Raw genomic sequence first — 12791 nt, 5'->3', positions numbered from 1 at the left:
GATAATAATAGGGAATGTGTAGTAATTATTGGTCATGGAAACACAGCATAAAGCTTGTAAATAACATTTCACATTCAAATATTGTCCTCTTCTCTAAAACGGATATGAAGACGACCCATTTGGCTGTTAATATAATATAATATAGGGTCTTCTTTTTGTGTCGTGGGTCTGAGCCTTGACACTGGAAATTCTAGCCTTGGAAATTTTGTCAGACTTTATTGTAAGTCACCTACATTATGTAGTATGTGGGCTTACATATTTGCACTACAAACATCACTTGTATACCTGTTTATAACAATTTTACATAAACAGCTCAAGTAATTTAATTAAGATAAAAATTACTATTGTGCTCAGAGCTGTGTTATGTAAACTGCTTAGAGGGTTTTTTAATCATTGAGCATTGGACAAATTCCGTTAAATAATTAAATATCGTCTTCTCACAGAAAGTTCCTCTCTATGAAATCTCCTTTAATTAACCGATGTAGATGTTCTTGGCACACTAGGCCTCAGGCAAGCATATCGAAGCAAAACATACACTGCATGATGGAAGAGAATTTCATTTGGTCACCATTTTAAAGTGGACTGACTCAATTTGCACCTCCTGAACTAATACACAGGTTGGAACATAATTATCCTTCGACTTTCACACTTCTTTGAATTTTGTGGTACAGTTCTCAGCTGAAGAAGTGTTCCAGTATGCATTATAAATGAATATTCTAGGCTAAGGGTGCATTTAGAAATACATACACTGTCTGTTTGAAACTTGGTAAGATTGATACGTTTGATTTAGCTTCATCTCTCAAACTCAAGTCGTAATTTAACTGCACAATCACACTTTCTGTGTTCTAAATGAGGGCCAGGGCAAACAACTCTGTTAAAAATGTTGCTTGCTCTTCTTATACACTGCTTCTGATTAGCTCCAGAAAGATACGGAAGATCCATACGATAGATCCATATTTATATTTTACAATTTAACCTCATTCCTCTGGGCTGCAGTAAAGTGTAGGCTCCCACTCCTTGCTTGCGACCTGGCCCAGCCCACCCCCACAAAAACAAAGTAGCAAACAAAGTTATTTTTCATTTGGTGAAAATGATAATATTTATGTTTGGTAGGTAAAAGTGTAAATATTCATATTTGAGAAATTATTAAAATTGGTAGTTGGGTGACAGAGGAAAGGCTTCTTTACCTAAATGCATCTAATAGAAATATGAAAAATATTCGTGCAACAATGTGAGGAACCATTTATTTGTAGTGGCCACTCACAAGTGAATTTTGCTACTTCCATTGTGAGAAGTACTATAACCCTATCAGTACAGGGCTGAATCCTATCATCTTTTCATGTGGTTGTATGCTTATCACAGAAAGTCTACTAGTAAGCTTGGTAAACAGTTGTCTAAAACTATGATCCAGTGAGTGGGGAAATGTATGTATATTTGTCTAGAGGTACATCATTAGTATTCTAGGGAGCAATGGGCCAGAGTAAGAATACTGATGGATCTGTAGCACAAAGGCACACATCAGGGTAGGGCTTTTTAGTTATGTAACAATAAGGAATATTGCATACTAATGAAGCAGTTTCCAAATTGAAATGCTGATTTTAAATGTTCTCCTGCTCCCAGTATGAATGCCCTGATTTTTTGACATCATATTATTAATGCAGTAACTTAATATGTCTATTAAAACCCTCAATAGTTACTTATTATGAAGTACTTCATACATAATTAAATTGCTAACAGGTCAATTGGGTGATAATAAATCGACTCATAAATATGGAAAAGGAAATGTTTTTAAATGAGACTTCAGTTGTAACGGAGACACTATTTTTTGTACTCTCCCCCACCCACCTTTTCAAAATGATGAAACAGTGCATTCACTGTTTTATTGCTCTATTTTTCAAAGTTTCATTACAGTTTTCAGTACAATTTGCCATTTGCTTCTTCTGAATAAATTATCGCACTATTTTTATGATTGCCTTCTAATAGTATGGAAGTGTTTGAATAAGCATGCAGTTGATTTTTATATTGTCTGTGTGTCTGATTGAAGCTCCAAGCTTTATGCATTGAGCAGGTTTACTATGTATACCAGGCTTCCTCAACCTCGGCCCTCCAGATGTTTTTGGCCTACAACTCCCATGATCCCTAGCTAGCAGGACCAGTGGTCAGGGATGATGGGAATTGTAGTCTCAAAACATCTGGAGGGCCGAGGCTGAGGAAGCCTGATGTATACAGACAAAACCCAGAGGTGGATCCAAACTAAGCTAGGTTCCTTCCATTGAAATCAATTGAACAATTAGTAATGGCCTAAGCTTCATTAATCCTAAAATCATGACCAAGTCCTAACCATGTCTACTCAGAAGTAAATCCTATTAATTCAATTCTTTTAAACATGTGAAGGAGCACAAGCACCTGAGGATATCGGGGGTAGGGCTTCTGCATGGGCTTCTGTCACATCCTTACTTAGAGCACATGCTCCTGTGTAGGGCCTGTGTAATAATAATAATAATAATAATAATAATAATAATAATAATAATAATAATTATTATTATTATTATTATTATTATTATTATTATTATGTTAATTGTACCTTAACATTTTAGATGTTCCATGGAGTGCTTATGTGAATAGATAAATGCTTAAGACAGGGGAGAGGAACCTGCAGCCCTACAAATGTTGCTAGACTACAGTTCTAATGATCTCTGGCCATTGGCCATGCTGGCTTGGGCTGATGGGAATTGGAGTCCAAGAACATGTGCAGGATCACAAGTCCCCCACCCTGGCTTAAGCAGTGAAGATAACATATTAATCCATTTTTGCTAGCATGCGTTCTCTCTCTCTCTCTCCCTCTCCCCCCCCCTCTCTCTCTCTCTCTGTGTTTTTTTATGAAATGAGACATAGTGCAGCTAAGATAATACTTTTTCTTGGATCAGCCCGTCTCAACTATACTGGAAACAAGCAAATTAATGTTACTAATCATTTGTATTAGAGACAGAATAGGCTAATTTCATTCTTTCAGAATAATTAAGGCACAATAGGCAGAGTTGTGAAAAATATCTTTTTATAATGGTTGCCCATAAACATGATTGCCAATAAAAATGGAGCATAATAGGGAGGACATCTGTTCATAAAACATGTCAAATATTTGTGGAGACCATATGTTTTCTTTCTTTCTTTCTTTTTTAAACCTTCCAATGGTCAGATGATGGAGGCAGCTTTTGGGAATACTTTCAGTTTGATTTAACATCATCAACATTCAAAGGGAATTTGGGATAGTTATTTCATAGTCGTATTGTTTTTCTCTTGCTGCTTCCCAATTGTTTTTTCGGCATACCTGACACCCAGAAACCACATGGGGATAGTGCTGATCCCCCACCCTAACTGCAGATCAGAATCAATGTCATTGGCATTGCTGCACAGAGCCACTATCACAAAAAGAAAGAAAGAAGAGTGCAAAACATTGGTGCTTTGCTTTTGGAGGATCTTTGCCTCTATCTTCAGCATAACCACATTGCCTGAATCATGTTTGTGGTGGCTGAGACTTTTTCAATATTGATCTTTTCCCTACATTATTCCATTTGTAATATAGACAATATCTGACTTTTTAACGCAGATAGTTTATCAGTCAGTAATATTATTTTCATGGATGGTAGTATCTTGTCTCCCCTCACACCCACTTCCCCACTAGTAATGGTAGCTGAGGAAGCAGAATTGCTGCCCCGTATTCTCTCCTCCTCGCCATGATCCCCAGTTTTCTGAAAAAATAGGTGTTGCTTGGGCACACGCCTATACCCAGTTTCTTAGCCACTACTACATTTTATTTGTAATTTCCCAAAATTGCAGTGTAATAAAAACCAGTTTATAAAAGAGGTAAAAAAACGTTTTCAAATAAACACAACATTTTAAAATAGTGAACGTGCCTCCGTTTCTGTAGGCTCTGGTTTGTATTGCTCTCTTTGGGATAGTGCATCAGAATGATTTTGTGCTAACTTGACATATTCCTTCAAAGTTTTGGGTGGGTGGGTGTTTAGTAAAGAAAATGCTGCAGTGTTTCTAAGAAGTTGTCTTTTAATTAGTTCTGGAGATCTTAGAGTTACCACCAAAATTTCATTTCAAGCAAAATTCAAACTTAAACAGGGTTTCTTCCTCAGGAAAAAAAAAACCATTTGTTTTGAGTGTAACAATAAGAAATGGAGGACAACCTAGCCAAATGCTTTCTAGACCCGTAAGGAAACTCGCTGTTCAAATCTGATTAAGTGGAAGACAGGCCCTGCCTGAAGCTTTCCAATAGCTGAAATGCAATTGCCCAAGAAAGTACTTTCTTTTTTCTTTTTCCACATTTTTCCTCCTCATACATTTGTCTTATGTTTCAAATATTGAATGATACCACAGAGAGTTAATCCTATCCAGATTTATCCCAAAGTAACTTGAGTTTAATCAGTCTTAACCCTACAGTAAGTGGGTATAGGATTACAGCCCCACTTCTCTGTGATATTGACTCACACCACATTCCTAGTCTATTCTGAAGTAAACTCTATTGACTTCAATGAATTTACTTCCAAGAAAATAAGTCTAGGATTGCAGCCAACATTATATACCATATGCAGATTGAGGAATTTGCTTTTGAATTGAGAGTCATAGAACTCCATTTATTAAGGCTGCAATCCTAGGCTTACCTGCTTGGGGTGAAAAATGTTCCATTGCATTCAGTGGACTTGCTTCTGAGCTAACCTTCTTAAATGCTGCAATTAGGCTTTGTGTAATTATTTTCTTTATCTTCAAATCCCTCTCCCTGATTTGTATGCTTATAGAATAAGATAGTTAAATCTCTGTATTACATATAATTCAGTGGCAATGAAATACTGTAAAATTCATTTGCTTTGGAATTAATTAAGATTAACTGTTAGGCACCTAATAGAATTGGGATTATTAATCTTTAAATCTCACTGTTTTTTTATTAAAAAAACAACTCTCCCATAAGGCAGATAAGAGATAAACAATTATGTCTTTTTTGACATGGAGTTTTGACTGTCATATGAAAGGACATCAAATATTAAAATTCAAGGGTGGTGTAGGATCGCATACACGTATACTGCTGTTATATGCCTAGTTATTCCATTTCTTCAGGATTACCTAGTCCTACTTGTTTTCAGGCTAAGCATGAATGGATGAACTGCAATTAATTTACATTTTTTTGTTTACATAAATTCATGATGTTATATTGAAGATGAAGTGTAGATCTGTTGTGCCTCCAGGGTGTCAGCTTGTTTTTCTGGGACCAGTTTACTGCATGGGGACTGGGGCCCTCTATTGAACTCATCAAAGATGACCCAAGTTTGCATACAAATTGCATATGTTTTGTGAACATGAAAATATATGCAAATTTTGTGCTCCCTTTTGCAGGTGGGGTTTTGTTTTGTTTTGTTTAGTCATTTAGTCATGTCCGACTCTTTTTGACCCCATGGACCAGAGCACGCCAGGCACTCCCACAGTTTGGTCAAACTCATGTTGGTAGCTTTGAGAACACTGTCCAACCATCTCGTCCTCTGTCGTCCCCTTCTCCTTGTGCCCTCAATCTTTCCCCACACCAGGGTCTTTTCCAAGGAGTCTTCTCTTCTCATGAGGTGGCCAAAGTATTGGAGCCTCAGCTTCAGGATCTGTCCTTCCAGTGAGCACTCAGGGCTGATTTCCTTAAGAATGGAGAGGTTTCTCGGCCTTTTGGCTAAGATCAAGTGTGAAGAATGGAGAGGTTTGATCTTCTTGCAGTCCATGGGACTCTCAAGAGTCTCCTCCAGCACCATAATTCAAAAGCATCAATTCTTTGGCGATCAGCCTTCCTTATGGTCCAGCTCTCACTTTCATACATCACTACTGGGAAAACCATAGCTTTAACTATACGGACCTTTGTCAGTAAGCCCCAAATATACATTAACTGAGGACCATGTGCAGATAATTGGATGTCTGACAGACAAACAAGTTTGAATGTTCTGCTAAGCCAAACTATAGTTTAGAGCAGAGGTGGGGAATTAGATTCAGCCATTGGTTTATTACTCTTCCTCCCTTAATGAGCTCTCTAGGACCCACCCTGTTCTGACATAAATCCCCCATAGAAAGCCCCTTACCCTGCAGGGAGTTGTTGGAGCCACTCCGGGAGTGATACCACCTAACTAAAAACTCTGTGCTTATTTTTCTCATCCACCTTGCCAGCATGTTGTAATATATTCTATGTGATTTAAAATTACTTCATTTATGGAGCATTCATCACTTTCCCTTCTTCAGTTCTGTTTTATTGCATAATCAGTCATCACTGTGCCAACGAGCCTAAGTCTGATGTTTGTGCTGACAAGTGGTAGAACTCATCTTCACAGCCGTGAGATTTTGAAGTAGCCAAATAGTTGACTTAAAGATTAAAATGCTATCTGGTGAGAGGGTGGCATTTTCTAAAGAAATCATGACTATAAAAATAAATGTAAATAGCTATATGTTTAATTTAAACCATAAATCTGAAAAAGTGTATAAATAACAGTCCTAGCTATTACGCTTTCTAGTACCAATTATTTGCTAGGATTCAAAATCATAATCAGCCTACAATTCCATCTGCTCAGTAAAAATGAGTAATGTAATTTTAGCATACAACAAATTGAAAAATAAAGTTTCCCAAATAATTGATCTAGTTAAAGGTTATGTACCAATGCTTCTATTCATATGGAGAGATCACTCTTAATGGAAGGTACTGGCAACAGCATTATTATCCTTTCCGTTTCTATTTCTTGTAGAAATAATGCTGAGGGCTTGACACGCTGGAGTTTACTGTGTTTTTGCAGCTGTTTATATGCCCATCTGATTTGTGTAGTCCACATGTCAGTACAATCCCAATGCTTTCCCACTGTAAATTCAGGTTTATCCAACATGGGGATAATTCAATAAATTGGGGAGAATCAGGCTCCCAAGTGCCCAATTTGGGGCTGCAGATTATTTGTTTTGGTGCCTCGGGAAGGGGTAGATCAGCTGTCACTTTCTGCCAGTTCCCTTTATGTACCCACTACTTCCTCAATACTTTTATTTCTTTTCTGACAGTGATCGTAACAATTACCAATGAACTCCTGAATAAAGGAATATCTTGTTCTTTTGATTCCTCAGATTTGCACAAAACTAGAAGATTGCACAAGCAAACCCCATTAACAATTTCTATGTCAGTTATATTGGGCAGCAGTCTGCAAAGTGTGTGCTAATAATTTATAGTTGTTTTCATATCGTTTCCAGCATTCCAGTAAGGGTGCATCAGGAGCTTGGCCATAGAGATCGATCGATAGATCGATCGATAGATAGATATCAGATTTGCACAAAACCAGAAAACTGTACAAGCAAATTTACAGTTGCCTGACTGTGCTTTTGCTCACTTCTTCTTGGGCAGAGGATCTTTTAAAAAAACCCACTAGATGCACATGCAGCTATTTGTGTATATGACGTGTTGGCCCTTAACTGGCATAATAGAATCAACAAGTAGGAAGCCGGGGGGATGGGATGGCTACTTATATGAATGGGGAAAACTGGACTTGCTCCCCAAATACAAATTCAAATACATTCAGATGTGGACTGCTCATGGATAAAAGTGGAAAAGATGGCTGCAGTGGGGACAGATACCTACCCTTATCTCATAAGAATGTCCCTGGAGATGACATTGTCTTCTTACACAATATTGTTCTTGGGGGCATTCGGTCCTAGGAGCCTGAAGTGAGGACAGCAAGGCTAACAGTTGAATCAGTGGCAAAGATGCTTGTTTTTCTGGTATAATAATTAATTGGGGAGGGGGTTGACATCAGCTGCCACATATTTAAAAATTAGAGTACCCTCCTGCTTAAAAAATAATAATCTTAAAATGTGCTAGGCCTACGAAGGTTTCCAGATACTCCCCCTCTTTCACAAAGGACAAATAATCCTGCAAATGTGTGTGTATGCGTGGGATATTTAATGCACCTTTAATGAATAGGGCTTGAATAAAACCCTTTGCAAGTTAAAAGTGCTATATAGATAAATTGTAGAAGAAGAATGTATTTGCTGACTGGTGTTTCAGACAGTCTATTCCACCAAGCTTAGCTTTGCTCTAGCCATGATATTTCTGTAATCCTGACTGCACATGCTTCTCTGAATTTGATAGATTCTTTTTTGGGTATGACAGATTCTTCAGAGGCCACCCAAATGTGTGAATTCATCTTTCTTTTGCTGTTTCATGATGATCATTGCAAGCTGTGATCGCTCTCCCTTCCCAAGGCAGCATGTGAACATTTGCAATTACTATTAATCAAAGACCTACAAATTACATGAGCTGCTATACTATAATGTAAAAGACCACAGCTGTTCACATCACAAAAATATGCAATAAAGAAAGTAACATTGGGATGTCGTAGAAAAGTGGACCCCCATGTGATCACCTCCAGCAGCGCCTCAGGCTCCTAGCAGGCTGGCTACCACCTGGAATCTCATGGAGGCACTAATTATATGGACCCACCACTCCCTCTTGATACCTGTAGACGTACCCACCAGGGTTCCACAAAATGTCAACAGATGTGTGTATATCCCCCTTGTTCAGGGGTCCGTTCATAAATCAGGACCTCCATCTGCTCCTAGCTCAACTATGAGCGTGCCAGCTCCTCTGCACACTTCAAGAAGCAGTATTGTATGACAATTATAGATTCACAAATCAGCCCATATTTTTGGTAGTTAATTACCAGGATTACCACACATTTTACATGCATTTAGGTGCTGATGGTCCTCTCAGTGTATAAGTAATTATTTATCATCAAAGTTTGTGCCTATTTTTAATTTTAACCCAATAGCATTTCTACAAATATTATCCAGTTCATAATTATTCTTACATCAGTATTAGACTAGCACTTAAATGCCCTGTGAAAATACAAACAAGCAAACAAAGGAAGATTGAAAACATCCTGATAAATAGAGTGTTAGCAGTGTCATTTTTTGTCACTGAATAATGCTATATACACATATATATGCTTCTTTCCCCCCATGATAACAGTGGAAAGGAACTGCATGCTGGGATACTGTCACTAATTTTCTCCTGCAATTTTCAGGGTTAATGAGTTTGCAAATGGTTTTTTTACTGCAATCAGTTAACATACAGATGAGTGGTAAACTTCCACAAGATTCCGCTAGAGTTCCACAAGTAGTTTTTATGTTACAGAAAATATCAGATCAAACACAGAAATTATCAGGTAAGGAAATGTAGGGAACATGGAACAAACTGCTCTCTGAATTCATTCAACCTCAAGGGAGGTCAATAGGCAGCCTGGGGAGGCAGCCAATTTCAGAGCCTGACCTGCCAACTTTCTGACATTGAGCCCTGGGTGACTAATGAGGGCAGCAGAGTGCAAGCTTAACAGTTCCTAATATCAGACCAGTAGCAGTCACTTGGAAAGGCCAAAGGCTAGTTAGTTGTAAAGGTCTGACCAAAAGTGAGGTCCAGAGCAATGAACAGAGAGGTCAGAGGTATGTATGCAGTCAGGGTCACGCAGGTGGCCATATTGCAAAGGGCAAGGCAAAGAAGCAGAATTTCATTCTGAAACAGCTTCAGGATTGTCTTTTGCTCAATTGGAACCAAAAGTCACATAAAATAAGGGCTCATCCATACTTCCACTAGCCCTGCTGCTTTTCCCTAGGGAAACCCATCGAATCAGAGCAAACATCAATCAGGTTTTCTCCAGATTGACATTTGTTCCGACTCAGCACTAAAGAGCAGGTTTTATGGGGTAAAGCGGGAGGGCATAGGCAAAACCGCTTGGACCCATGTTTTTTAGACATGGGACAAGCAGAAGTTTGAACAAGCCTAAGTATAAAGCTTATTTGACAAGGACAGATGTGTGGCATGTGGCAAAGATATTTGTGTGGGGAACCTTGGTAAAATCATTCCTCTAACTAAAATTTAGATCTGTTCGTCGCAAAAGAGCCCTACATCACCCACCTCTTCTCAGCCATATGTTTTCCTGATGCGGAAGTACCTCCAAGTACTTTGTGTAACCCTCTGTTGGTTTGGGGCACTTCAGAGATATACTTTACTTCTTCTTTAAAAAGCCCCAAGGACAGTATTCAGCTAAATAATTGCTTGACTGGAACGACTTTCTCTTGGGCAAAGGATTTCCCCCCCTTTCTTCCCCCAGCATGCACCCCATCTCACCCCAAATGTGGCCCAAAACATTGTGGGCTATATCCCATAACAGATTTAGGAATACAGTGGTACCTCGGGTTACATACGCTTCAGGTTAGGTACTCTACAGGTTACAGGCTCCGCCAACCCAGAAATAGTACCTCGTGTTAAGAACTTTGCTTCAGGATGAGAACAGAAATCGTGCTCCGGCGGTGTGGCAGCAGCGGGAGGCCCCATTAGCTAAAGTGGTGCTTCAGGTTAAGAACAGTTTCAGATTAAGAACGGACCTCCGGAACGAATTAAGTACTTAACCCGAGGTACCACTGTATAGTGTACAGGAGGAAGATACAGTACCCACTGCACAAGTGGAAGCTATTCTGCTCCTGCAGTTGTTGGCATCCATTTGTCTCAGGAGACAATGGAGGAGTGTGCCTTTGGGGGTGAAGTCAAACGGTTGGTAGCTTGCAATACCTGCTGTGGCTGTAGAGACAGTTAAGGGACCACCCTAAACCTGTCTGGAATGACCCTGCTTTCATTCTTGATTTGAAGTTCTTGCAAATATTTTGCACAACCCTACATATACTACTTCCAGAATCAGAGCATGCCTGTGAATACTAGTTTCTGGGGAGCAACATAGTGGAAGAGGTATTGCCCTTATATCCTGCTTTTGAGCATTCCAGGGCTGGTTTGCCACTATGAGACACAGTATTATAGACTCTGGTTAACTTTAGAACAGAGTTTTTATTGTGTTCTCACGGATTTCCAGGTTCCTGGCAATTTTTTGTGCCAATGCAGGAATAGGAAGGCATGATTTGCCTTTTGTTAAGTCGTGCGCCGTTGCAGATGGATGTCCCGGACCCCGCAGACGATTCGATCCATCAGGGCATCGTCTAAGTCTCGGAACTCACAGTGCATTGCAGCCTGTCGCAGGGCGGTGGTGTAGTTGTTGATTGACTCCCCCTCTGCCTGGTTCCGGTGGTAGAACGCATGGCGGGCAGCAATCTTGGACGGCTTTGGTGCGTAGTGGTTGCGGAGCTTCTCTTGGATCGTGTCCCATGGTGTTGCCTGGACTGCTTCAGGCGCAACCAACGCTCGGGCCGTCTCAAACACCTCAGGCCCACAGAGGCTGAGGAATAGGCCCCGCTTCCGATCCTTTGATACTGCTGTCAGCTCGTTGGCTTGGAGGTAGCAGTCGAACCGAGCGAGGTAGGAGTCCCATGATTCAGAGGCTGGCGCAAACGGCGGTAGAGGCACAAGTGAAGCCATGATTCCGATGCCGGCGTGAAGGGCGATGGATGGAACACAGTGCTCTAGCCAGAACAGTCAGCTCTGAATTGGTTCTGCCCAGTGATTTCGCTCAGTGATTTCGCTCTGTGATTCAGCTCAGTGATTCAGCTCAGTTCAGAGGCTGGCCGCATCTGGCTGTGCTCTGATGTCCATCCATCCCACCTTCGTCGCCAGTGTTAAGTCGTGGGTTGACATAGCAGCCGGCACAGCGATTTCTTCAAATAGCTCTTTATTATGGTAAGCTGGAAAAGAACTAACCGCGAACAGCTCAGCCGGCCTGTATTTATAGGCAGCCGGCTGTCAACATTGTAACCACAACAGCCCAGAGTTCCCGCCTAAAATAACTGCCGCGGACCTGAGTGAAAACTATCTACAGACCTGAGTGAAAACTATATACAGTATCCCCCTGTTGGCCCAGGGTGAAACTACACTACATAACACCTTTTACTGGCTGATTCTATAAAAAGTTGAAGTAAAAAGTCATAGTAAGTTAGGGAACGTTGGTATTCAAACAAATACTGAAAGTAATGTCATGCATATAGACCTTACTTTTTCTAGATTATGTACAAGTTTTAGTTGACTATATCCCCTCTGTAAATACTTGCTAATAGATAGGGGACAGTATTTTCTTTCCTTAAAAAATGTTCCATTGCTTGTTAGGCATAACGTATCGCTTGGGATTTACTTTTTGCTATTGCAGTATAAATTGCTTGTAATAGTAGTTGTTAAATAGGTGAATACAAAATCATTTCGAAAGTTAATTGATGTAGTTGGCAGTGACTAAAAGGACATTTTTCAGCTTCTGGTATGGAATACAAAGCAAGCATCTACAGAATATTAATAAACTATTGGACTTCACTCAGTGAATCTGAATGACAGTTAAGTGTGTTGAGCAATTGCAAAGCTGTTTGCTGTTTTACTTTGAAGATTAGGTTTGCTGATTATGGTACAATGAAGAAAAATTAATTATTTTGCTCCACTGGAGCAGTTAATGTACTACAAAATGAACTAGTATCCCTTCTCCTTTTGTGAAATGGCCTTTCTTCTCATTTCAGACACATTTAGTGACTTGATTGCATGCAAAATTTAGGGAAAGGTTAATTAAACAAATGGAAGTATTCTGGGACTGACACGAAACCAAAATAATGATAAATGTACAATGGCAGTCATTTTTTATAACTACTTAGCTCAACACTTTACATTTTCACACTAAATCTCAAGAGTGTGTTTAGGCTTGTGAGACATAAATAAGAAAACCAGTTATAATTTGTCTGTAGCATTAAGAGTGTTAATGAATGTGGGGCTGTTACTATCTCTTGGGGGAAACATAGCATTGAAGTCCCTTGAA

The 12791-nt window shown here is 39.6% G+C and overlaps 1 protein-coding gene across 21 annotated transcripts in view; it reads left to right on the top strand.

The window, feature by feature from the left end:
• The window catches only part of DMD (dystrophin), a 1010042-nt gene that overhangs the window by 347072 nt on the left and 650179 nt on the right, over window positions 1-12791 (top strand). The gene's annotated exons all lie outside the window — the stretch shown is intronic.

Source organism: Podarcis liolepis (genome assembly GCF_965112155.1).
Source record: "Podarcis liolepis genome assembly, chromosome: 4".
Classification (NCBI taxonomy): domain Eukaryota; kingdom Metazoa; phylum Chordata; class Lepidosauria; order Squamata; family Lacertidae; genus Podarcis; species Podarcis liolepis.
Note: the sequence above shows the minus strand (reverse complement) of the source record. Positions and strands in the feature narration are given on the sequence as shown.